Source organism: Lolium rigidum, chromosome 1 (assembly GCF_022539505.1).
Source record: "Lolium rigidum isolate FL_2022 chromosome 1, APGP_CSIRO_Lrig_0.1, whole genome shotgun sequence".
NCBI lineage: Eukaryota > Viridiplantae > Streptophyta > Magnoliopsida > Poales > Poaceae > Lolium > Lolium rigidum.
This window is the reverse complement of record NC_061508.1, coordinates 1,173,716-1,185,106: the sequence shown is the minus strand read 5'-3', so window position 1 is coordinate 1,185,106 and position 11,391 is coordinate 1,173,716.

Below are 11,391 nucleotides of genomic sequence, written 5' to 3'. Positions count from 1 at the left end.
TAAGAGATCTCATCCTTTTTGTCATCCGCAGGGACTTGCCCCCGTTCACACTTCCTTTGGTGTGAGGCCAGGTATGAAAATCCAAGCCCACACCGCCTTCTCCGCAACCCTGCAAACCCACCCTTTTGTCCACCCGTACACCCCCGGTAGACGTCTCCCGATCATACAACTTTACCCATAGTGTACTTTGGACAATCCATCATAGACGGTAGAGCCAGTCATCCACACGGATGGGGATTTAAAAGGCCATCCCAACCTACGGCAGTGCCTCCAGCACCCCGCAGCTCTAACCAGTCCGTTGGCGTGCAGGAGGGAAAAGATACAGCTGGCTTCCCTAGAGCCATTATAGATCTTATGGTTAACGCGGTATGTACGACACTAGAATCACTGGACGGCATTGGTAATTATTCCTAGGTTAATATAACCCATGCAATGGAACCTCCACCATATCAACACAACCATGGTTCCATCGCCAGCCACATAGTCATATTCATAATTGGAAAAGTAACATTTTATTTGCCATGCAGGAATGGTAAGTATATAGCTTTGCAGTAAAGTAATAGAAAATACTCAAATTGGTATGAGCAAGGGTGAACTTGCCTGTGGACTGCGAGATAGTGCGGTTCAATGCGATGGATCGAACCTGGACCTCGGGTTCTGTAAGAAGCATCATTGTCCGGTAAGGACAATGTTATAAAATCCAAATAATGCATGCTTGGATGTATTATTTTATGTTGAATCCGTTACCCCAATTATTTAAATTTTGGGGTTGAATTAAGATTTATGCCTTTGGCAGTAATTTGCAATTGCTTTTACTTGTAAAAACACTTTGTTCTCATAAAGAAAAATGGTTCATAGTAATACCACTTTACTTTTGTGATTCATTATTTATTTCAAAATAATTTGAAATAATAGAGTTACCTCTATATTTTTGGAATAAGAAGAATAGAGTATTTTCCTTTGGAAAATATATTTCTTTTATAGAAATGACTTGGAATAATAGAATTTCATTTTGAAATATTTGAAAACAAATATTTGAACTCATTTGAGATTTTTCCTTGATTTTTTAAATACAAGGAAATAATAGTTTAAAATTCCAAGTTTTAATTTAAATTCGGAAAATTCCAAAATTTGAATTTGTTTCCTAAATTCCATTTCTTATTTTATTCTTGTTCAGAATAATTTTTCATTTACTAATCCAATTTTTCATGGATTTTTAGAGGTATATTTTATTTACTAAAATTTGATGAAATTCTAGGCTATTTTCCAAAATGGAAAAGTCTAAAATACCCCTCTGGCCCCTATTGGGACAGCCCACCTAACTAGGCCCATTTGGATAACCCATCACGGCTTGTCCAAAACGGTTCGGTGGAACCGTTACGGCCCACCTCACTCACTCGCATGCTCTCCTCTCTCTCTCATGACCTAACCCTAGCCTCTGGCGACTCGCGTGGCGATGGCGTCGCCGCCATGGCCGCCGCCGTGCTCCGGCCACCTCCGTGCTCCCCTAACCTCGCCGCCGATACGATCTGAACCGCTGCGCGATGATCTATCGATCTGTCCGCGTGGTTCCGTCGTTCTCTTCCTCCTCTGGCAGATCGCCACCTCTCTGGATCTCGTGGATAATCGCCTTCGGCGATTTACCATCTCCGACGAGCTGGTGTCCTCGTTGTCGTCGTGAGCGCGTGTCTGGGACTGACCTGGCGCGGGTGCTGTGCTCGCAGCGCCTGTGCCGTCGTCCCCGGATGCTGTGTTGTTCGTGGTGTTCGTCGGCGTAACGCCGGCGTCTTCCCTGGCTTTGCAGCTGTTATGGCTGCGCGGGCACTGCCTCGCCATGCCATAGCTTCTGCCTCCAGGCGCTGGTAAGGTTCTTCTGCTCCTCCACTCTCTCAACTCCTTGTCCGTGCGCCTCCCATGTTACCGTGTTTCTTCTTCCTCTTGCTCTACGGCCTCCCGATGATCATATGATCATACGAGCCTTGCTACTGCTGCCTAATCATCCTATGCTTCTTCTCTGCAAGCCCTAGCCAATTCACCAAGCTCTGGTTACTGGCCAGTGTGTGATGCTTGCTGTTCATATCTTGTGTTGCTTGCTTATTGCTTCTATCATGCCATGAATTGCTATGCCATGTTGTACATGATTATAAGCTTGCTTGTGCTTACTGGCATCCTATGCTTGCTTGTCTAGGTGTACTGCTATGCCTTATTGTGACACTTGTGATGCCTGTGATGCTTGTGAGGTGCTTCTGTGCCTTCTCTATGATCCAATGATCCATTGGATCAATAATTTCTGTTGGCTAGACTCTCTGTGTTGCTTGACTTGATTCAATTGATCCATTTGATCAATTAAATGTCAGTGGCTTGGTTGCTGATGGGTTCTTTGGCTAAGTGGATGGTTTGCTTACTGATGCTGCTACTCAAGCATGCTTATGCTACTGTGTGTATGTGCTGCTGCTCTCCATAGCCTTCTGGACTTGATCCAGTAGCTAGGATGCAGTGACATGTGCTTGTGTTGCCTCACAGTGTGCTACTGTAAAAGTATTGCATGGATTTGTTATGTATTCATGCCTGGGTGAATTAATTATGGATGAACTGCTTATGCAGTAATGATTAAATGACTTGATGTGTATGATTTGACTTTTCATGATTAATTGGAAAGCAAATGGAGTCTGAATCCATTACTAGATAGTGATGCTTTATTGTTTGGCTTTGCTTTGGATGGTTCTATGTGTTGGAGATATGCCCAAGAGGCAATAATAAAAGTGGTTATCATATATCTTTGTGTTTATAATAAATGTTTATATACCATGCTATAATTGTATTATCCGAAACATTGATACATGTGTGTTATGTAAACAACAATGAGTCCCTAGTAAGCCTCTTGTATAACTAGCTTGTTGATTAATAGATGATCATAGTTTCATGATCATGAACATTGGATGTTATTAATAACAAGGTTATGTCATTATGTGAATGATGTAATGGACACACCCAATTAAGCGTAGCATAAGATCACGTAATTAAGTTATTTGCTATAAGCTTTCGATACATAGTTACCTAGTCCTTTCGACCATGAGATCATATAAATCACTTATACCGGAAAGGTACTTTGATTACATCAAACGCCACTGCGTAAATGGGTGGTTATAAAGGTGGGATTAAGTATCCGGAAAGTATGAGTTGAGGCATATGGATCAACAAGTGGGATTTGTCCATCCCGATGACGGATAGATATACTCTGGGCCCTCTCGGTGGAATGTCGTCTAAATAGCTTGCAAGCATATGAATGGTTCATAAGAGACCACATACCATGTTACGAGTAAAGAGTACTTGTCAAGAGACGAGATTGAACAAGGTATAGAGATACCGATGATCAAACCTCGGACAAGTAAAATATTGCGAGACAAAGGGAATCGGTATCGTATGTGAATGGTTCATTCGATCACTAAGTCATCGTTGAATATGTGGGAGCCATTATGGATCTCCAGATCCCTCTATTGGTTATTGGTCGGAGAGAGGTCTCAACCATGTCTACATAGTTCGCGAACCGTAGGGTGACACACTTAAGGTTTGATGTCGTATTAGTACATATTGAATATGGAATGGAGTTCGAAGTTTTGTTCGGAGTCTCGGATGGGATCCAGGACATCACGAGAAGTTCCGGAATGGTCCAGAGAATAAGATTCATATATAGGAAGTCATATTCCAAGTTTGGAAATGATCCGGTGCATTTATGGAAGGTTCTAGAAGGTTCTAGAAAAGTCCGGAAGAAATCACTATGGAAGGCGGAGTCCCGGAGGGACTCCACCTAGCATGGCCGGCCAACCCTAGAGGGGTGGAGTCCCAGGTGGACTCCACCAAAGGTGGCCGGCCACCCCGCTCATGGAAGGGTGGGAATCCCACCTTGGGTAGGTTTCCCTACACATGGAAGGTTTTGGGTTGGGGTCTTATTCGAAGACTTGTAGTCCAACACTTGGGGGTTCCACCTATATAATGAGGGGCAAGGGGAGGGGGCCGGCTACCTCAAGCCATAGCCTTGGCCCCACCCCATAGTGGCCGGCCACCCCCTCTCCCAAACCCTAGCCGCCCCTCCTCCTCCACCTCTCCCGCAAACGCTTAGCGAAGCTCCGCCGGAGATCTCCATCAACACCGCCACCATGCCGTCGTGCTGCCGGGATTCAAGGAGGATCTACTACTTCCGTTGCCCGCTGGAACGGGGAGAAGGACGTCGTCTTCATCAACACCGAACGTGTGACCGAGTACGGAGGTGCTGCCCGATTGTGGCACCGTCAAGATCTTCTACGCGCTTTTGAAAGCGGCAAGTGATCATCTTCTGCAACAACGAGATCTAATCTCGTAGGCTTTTGAAATCTTCAAGGGTTAGTCTCGTTCATCCCCTCGTTGCTACCGTCTTCTAGATTGCATCTTGGCTTGGATTGCGTTCTCGCGGTAGGAATTTTTTTTGTTTTCTATGCTGCGAATCCCTACACTATGTTTGTTGTGACCTCAGTAGCCTTGCTACTGACTGGTTGCTCACATAGTTGGCTAGATCTGTTGGTTCCTCATCTTGGTTTGCATATTTGGGAATCATAATCAATATGAATGCCAATGTGCTTGCTTATGAAGATATCTAGGGTTTTACTTATGGTTATATGCTTAGGATCTTACTGTGTAGTCTTTGGTAGCTGCTATTCCTTGCAATTCATCTACTGGTGCTGTCTGTGCATGTGTTCTTGCTAGTGTGCACAAGATTTGTATCTAGATGGTTTCAGTTTTAGTAGCTTTCTAAACCGCTGATGATCCTTGGTGAAAACCAAGTGATGATCTACCCATTGAGCATCTCGCTCAAGCCCATGACATATGTCATGCATAATTTATGGATTGGATCCACTGGATCTACTCCGAGAACTAGGTATACCTTGTTCCGAGCTCCTAGAATGAAATCTTTTGTTCATGCGGACTTCGGTTTGTTTGTCACAGCTCCGCACCTCCAGTTCTTGGTTGATCTTCTCGAGTCACCATGATTTCGGTGGTTGGTTGGGTTATTTGTTGGGTTGTGATGTTCTTGAGCAAGAACAGGATGAACTCTACCTATTCTTTCTTCTGCTTACCTTGTGAATCCTTATCTGGTCGACTATGCACTGTTTCTAGGGTTTGTGCTCTTTTATACCACTACAAGAAAAGTTCTGATAGACAACGTCTCAAAATCGTCCGCTAAGGGGTATTTTTCGTCGCCTATGGGCCTAACCCGACGATATGGGTTCTGTTGTCGAAACTGCGTCAGGCAAAGTCCTACGACGATTTTTTCGGTCCGTCGCGCTTGGGCGCCCTTCCGCCACGGAAAATCGGACCGCTGCGAAGTGTTTCCGGGAGCCCGTTGATCGCCGACGTCATGCAAGCCGACACGTGGCGTACGCCGTTAACCGGGCTAAGCAGCGTTAACCGCCGAAACCCCGTGGTAGATGGTAGGCCCACACGAGGCCTCGCCACGTCTTAGCGGGCCGGCCCATTAAGTTTGCGGCCGGGCCAGCTGACTTAGTTTGACCGGTCAACTATATAGCCGGGCTGGTCCATTAGTTACGTGGGCCGGCCTAACCTCTAAGGTTGACTGGTCAAAACATTAATGGGCCGGCCCACTAAGCATGTGGGCCGGGCCGAATGCACTCGTTTGACCGGTCAACAGGGAAAAGGGCCGGCCCACAAAACATGTGGGACCCACTTTCCTGTTATCGGGCCGACCCATTTACCAAGTGGGGTACACCTTAAAGCAAGTGGGCCGGCCCAAGAAGTTATTGGGCCGGCCCAATTAGCATGTGGGTCCCACTTTCCTGCTATCGGGCCGGCCCATTGAGCACGTTGGGTCCACATTAGATCAAATGGGCCGGCCAACTAGCCGTGGGTCGGGCCAAAAGCACGGTGGGTCCCACTTTCCGTTAATGGGCCGACCCATTTAGTATGTGGGGTCCACCATACCGCAAGTGGGCCGGCCCAACAAGATAGTGGGCCGGGCCAAAAACACAGGTGGGTCCCACTTTCCCGTTAAAGGGCCGGCCCATTTAGTATGTGGGGTCCACCATATAGCAAGTGGGTCGGCCCAACACGCTAGTGGGCCGGGCCAAAACACAGGTGGGTCCCACTTTCCTCATAAAGGGCCGACCCATTTAGAACGTGGGGTCCACCATGTAGCAAGTGGGCCGGCCCAACAAGATAGTGGGCCGGGCCAAAAGCACAGGTGGGTCCCACTTTCCTGTTAAAGGGCCGACCCATTTAGTACGTAGGGTCCACCTTCTAGCAAGTGGGCCGGCCCAACAAGATAGTGGGCCGGGCCAAAAACACAGGTGGGTCCCACTTTCCTCTTAAAGGGTCGGCCCATTTAGTACGTGGGGTCCACCACAAAAGCAATTGGACTGGCCCAATTAGTTAGTGAGCCGGCCCAGTAGTGGGTGGGGTCCACCTTAAAGCAAGTGGGCTGGCCTAATTAGAGAGTGGGGTCCACCGTAAATCAAGTGGGCTGGCCCAATAAGTAAATGGGCTGGCCCAATAAGTAAATGGGCTGGTGATACGTCTCCAACGTATCGATAATTTCTTGTGTTCCATGCCACATTATTGATGTTATCTACATGTTTTATGCACACTTTATATCATATTCGTGCATTTTCTGGAACTAACCTATTAACAAGATGCCGAAGTGCCGATGTCGTTTTCTCGCTGTTTTGGTTTCGAAATCCTAGTAAAGAAATATTCTCGAATTGGACGAAATAAAAGCCCGGAGGCCTATTTTCTCACGAAGCTTCCGAAGTCCGAAGGAGAGACGAAGAGGGGCCACGGGGAGCCAAACCCTAGGGCGGCGCGGCCCCCTTGGCCGCGCGGCCCCGTGGTGTGGGGCCCCGTTCCGCCTCTCAACTTGCCCTTCCGCCTACTTAAAGCCTCCGTGACGAAACCCCCGCACCGAGAGCCACGATACGGAAAACATTATCGAGACGCCGTCGCCGCCGATCCCATCTCGGGGATCCTCGGAGATCGCCTCCGGCACCCTACCGAGAGGGGAATCATCTCCCGGAGGACTCTACACCGCCATGGTCGCCTCCGGAGTGATGAGTGAGTAGTCTACCCCTGGACTATGGGTCCATAGCAGTAGCTAGATGGTTGTCTTCTCCCCATTGTGCTATCATTGTCGGATCTTGTGAGCTGCCTATCATGATCAAGATCATCTATATGTAATTCTATATGTTGCGTTTGTTGGGATCCGATGAATAGAGAATACTTGTTATGTTGATTATCAAAGTTATGCTTATGTGTTGTTTATGATCTTGCATGCTCTCCGTTATTAGTAGATGCTCGGCCAAGTAGATGCTTTTAACTCCAAGAGGGAGTACTTATGCTCGATAGTGGGTTCATGCCTCGCATTGACACCTGGGACGAAGGATGTAAAGTTCTAAGGTTGTGTTGTGTCGTTGCCACTAGGGATAAAACATTGATGCTATGTCTAAGGATGTAGTTGTTGATTACATTACACACCATACTTAATGCAATTGTCTCGTTGCTTTGCAACTTAATACCGGAGGGGTTCGGATGATAACCCGAAGGTGGACTTTTTAGGCATAGATGCGATTGGATGGCGGTCTATGTACTTTGTCGTAATGCCCAATTAAATCTCACTATACTCATCATGATATGTATGTGCATTGTCATGCTCTCTTTATTTGTCAATTGCCCAACCGTAATTTGTTCACCCAACATGCCGTTCGTCTTATGGGAGAGACACTAGTGAACTGTGGACCCCGGTCCAATTCTCTTTACTGAAATACAATCTACTCGCAATACTTGTTTTTACTGTTTTCTCCGCAAACAATCATCTTCCACACAATACGGTTAATCCTTTGTTACAGCAAGTCGGTGAGATTGACAACCTCACCGTTTCGTTGGGGCAAAGTACTTTGGTTGTGTTGTGCAGGTTCCACGTTGGCGCCGGAATCTCCGGTGTTGCGCCGCACTACATCCCGCCGCCATCAACCTTCAACGTGCTTCTTGGCTCCTCCCGGTTCGATAAACCTTGGTTTCTTTCCGAGGGAAAACTTGCTGCCGTGCGCATCATACCTTCCTCTTGGGGTTGCCCAACGAACGTGTGAAATACACGCCATCAAGCTCTTTTTCCGGCGCCGTTGCCGGGAACCGAAGAAAAGTTACACCACAAAGATTTCTAACTCCCACGTCAACTACGCGCCACCAGCCTCTTTTCTCGGCGCCGTTGTCGGGAGATCAAGACACGCTGCAAGGGGAGTCTCCACTTCTCAATCTCTTTACTTTGTTTTTGTCTTGCTTTATTTTATTTACTACTTTGTTTGCTGCATTATATCAAAACACAAAAAAAAATTAGTTACTTGTTTTACTTTACTTAATATCATGCATGTTTTTATTTCACTAGTTAAGCATAATGGAAAACAACAAAAATATGAGAGATCTTTATGAAGTTTATCTTGAATTAGGACATGATGTGTTTGAAGAGAGAATTAAAAAACCCATGGAACTTTATATGCATGCTAATGGGAATGTTATTACTATGGATGCTTTGAACACCATTGTTGCTAATGCCATGGAAAATTCTAAGCTTGGGGAAGCTGGCTCTGATGAGCATGATCTTTTTAGTACCCCAAGCATTGAGGAGGAAATTTTCTTTTATGATTACAATATGCCTCTTACACTTGATGAGAATAATAATGATAGCTACTTTGTTGAATTTGCTCCCACTACAACTAATAAAATTGATTATGCTTATGTGGAGAGTAATAATTTTATGCATGAGACTCATGATAAGAATGCTTTATGTGATAGTTATATTGTTGAGTTTGCTCATGTTGCTACTGAAATTTATTATGAGAGAGGAAAATATGGTTGTAGAAATTTTCATGTTACTAAAATGCCTCTCTATGTGCTGAAATTTTTGAAGCTACACTTGTTTTATCTTCCTATGCTTGTTACTTTGCTCTTCATGAACTTGTTTATTTACAAGATTCCTATGCATAGGAAGCATGTTAGACTTAAATGTGTTTTGAATTTGCCTCTTGATGCTCTCTTTTGCTTCAAATACTATTTCTTGCGAGTGCATCATTAAAACTCACTGAGCCCATCTTAATGGCTAAAAAGAAAGAACTTCTTGGGAGATAACCCATGTGTTATTTTGCTACAGTACTTTGTTTTATATTTGTGTCTTGGAAGTTGTTTACTACTGTAGCAACCTCTCCTTATCTTAGTTTTGAGTTTTGTTGTGCCAAGTTAAGCCGTTGATAGAAAAGTAAGTACTAGATTTGGATTACTGCGCAGTTCCAGATTTCTTTGTTGTCACGAATCTGAGCCCACTGCCCTGCAGGAAGCTCAGAAAATTATGCCAATTTACGTGCATGATCCTCAGATATGTACGCAACTTTCATTAAATTTGAGCATTTTCATTTGAGCAAGTCTGGTGCCATTTTAAAATTCGTCAATACGAACTGTTCTGTTTTGACAGATTCTGCCTTTTATTTCACATTGCCTCTTTCGCTATGTTGGATGAATTTCTTTGATCCACTAATGTCCAGTAGCATTATGCAATGTCCAGAAGTGTTAAGAATGATTGTGTCACCTCTGAATATGTCAATTTATATTGTGCACTAACCCTCTAATGAGTTGTTTCGAGTTTGGTGTGGAGGAAGTTTTCAAGGATCAAGAGAGGAGTATGATGCAACATGATCAAGGAGAGTGAAAGCTCTAAGCTTGGGGATGCACCCGGTGGTTCACCCCTGCATATATCAAGAAGACTCAAGCTGTTTAAGCTTGGGGATGCCCAAGGCATCCCCTTCTTCATCGACAAATTATCAGGTTCCTCCCCTGAAACTATATTTTTATTCGGCCACATCTTATGTGCTTTTACTTGGAGCGTCTGTTTGTTTGTTTTTGTTTTTGTTTTGTTTGAATAAAATGGATCCTAGCATTCACTTTATGGGAGAGATACACGCTCCGCTGTAGCATATGGACAAATATGTCCTTGGTTTCTACTCATAGTATTCATGGCGAAGTTTCTCCTTCGTTAAATTGTTATATGGTTGGAATTGGAAAATGATACATGTAGTAATTGCTATAAATGTCTTGGGTAATGTGATACTTGGCAATTGTTGTGCTCATGTTTAAGCTCTTGCATCATATGCTTTGCACCCATTAATGAAGAAATACATAGAGCATGCTAAAATTTGGTTTGCATATTTGGTTTCTCTAATGTCTAGATAATTTCTAGTATTGAGTTTGAACAACAAGGAAGACGGTGTAGAGTCTTATAATGCTTTCAATATGTCTTTTATGTGAGTTTTGCTGCACCGGTTCATCCTTGTGTTTGTTTCAAATAAGCCTTGCTAGCCTAAACCTTGTATCGAGAGGGAATACTTCTCATGCATCCAAAATACTTGAGCCAACCACTATGCCATTTGTGTCCACCATACCTACCTATACTACATGGTATTTTCCCGCCATTCCAAAGTAAATTGCTTGAGTGCTACCTTTAAAATTCCATCATTCACCTTTGCAATATATAGCTCATGGGACAAATAGCTTAAAAACTATTGTGGTATTGAATATGTAATTATGCACTTTATCTCTTATTAAGTTGCTTGTTGTGCGATAACCATGTTTACCGGGGAACGCCATCAACTCATTGTTGAATTTCATGTGAGTTGCTATGCATGTTCGTCTTGTCCGAAGTAAGGGCGATCTACACCGAGTTGAATGGTTTGAGCATGCATATTGTGAGAGAAGAACATTGGGCCGCTAACTAAAGCCATGATTCATGGTGGAAGTTTCAGCTTTGGACAAATATCCTCAAATCTCTAATGAGAAAAGAATTAATTGTTGTCAAATGCTTAAAGCATTAAAAGAGGAGTCCATTATCTCGTTGTCTATGTTGTCCCGGTATGGATGTCTAAGTTGAGAATAATCAAAAGCGAGAAATCCAAATGCGAGCTTTCTCCTTAGACCTTTGTACAAGCGGCATAGAGGTACCCTTTGTGAAACTTGGTTAAAGCATATGTATTGCGGTGATAATCCGGTAGTCCAAGCTAATTAGGACAAGGTACGAGCACTATTAGTACACTATGCATGAGGCTTGCAACTTATAAGATATAATTTACATGATGCATATGCTTTATTACTACCGTTGACAAAATTGTTTCATGTTTTCAAAATCAAAGCTCTAGCACAAATATAGCAATCGATGCTTTTCCTCTATGAGGACCATTCTTTTACTTCAATGTTGAGTCAGTTCACCTATTTCTCTCCACCTCAAGAAGCAAACACTTGTGTGAACTGTGCATTGATTCCTACATACTTGCTTATTGCACTTATTATATTACTCTATGTTGACAATAT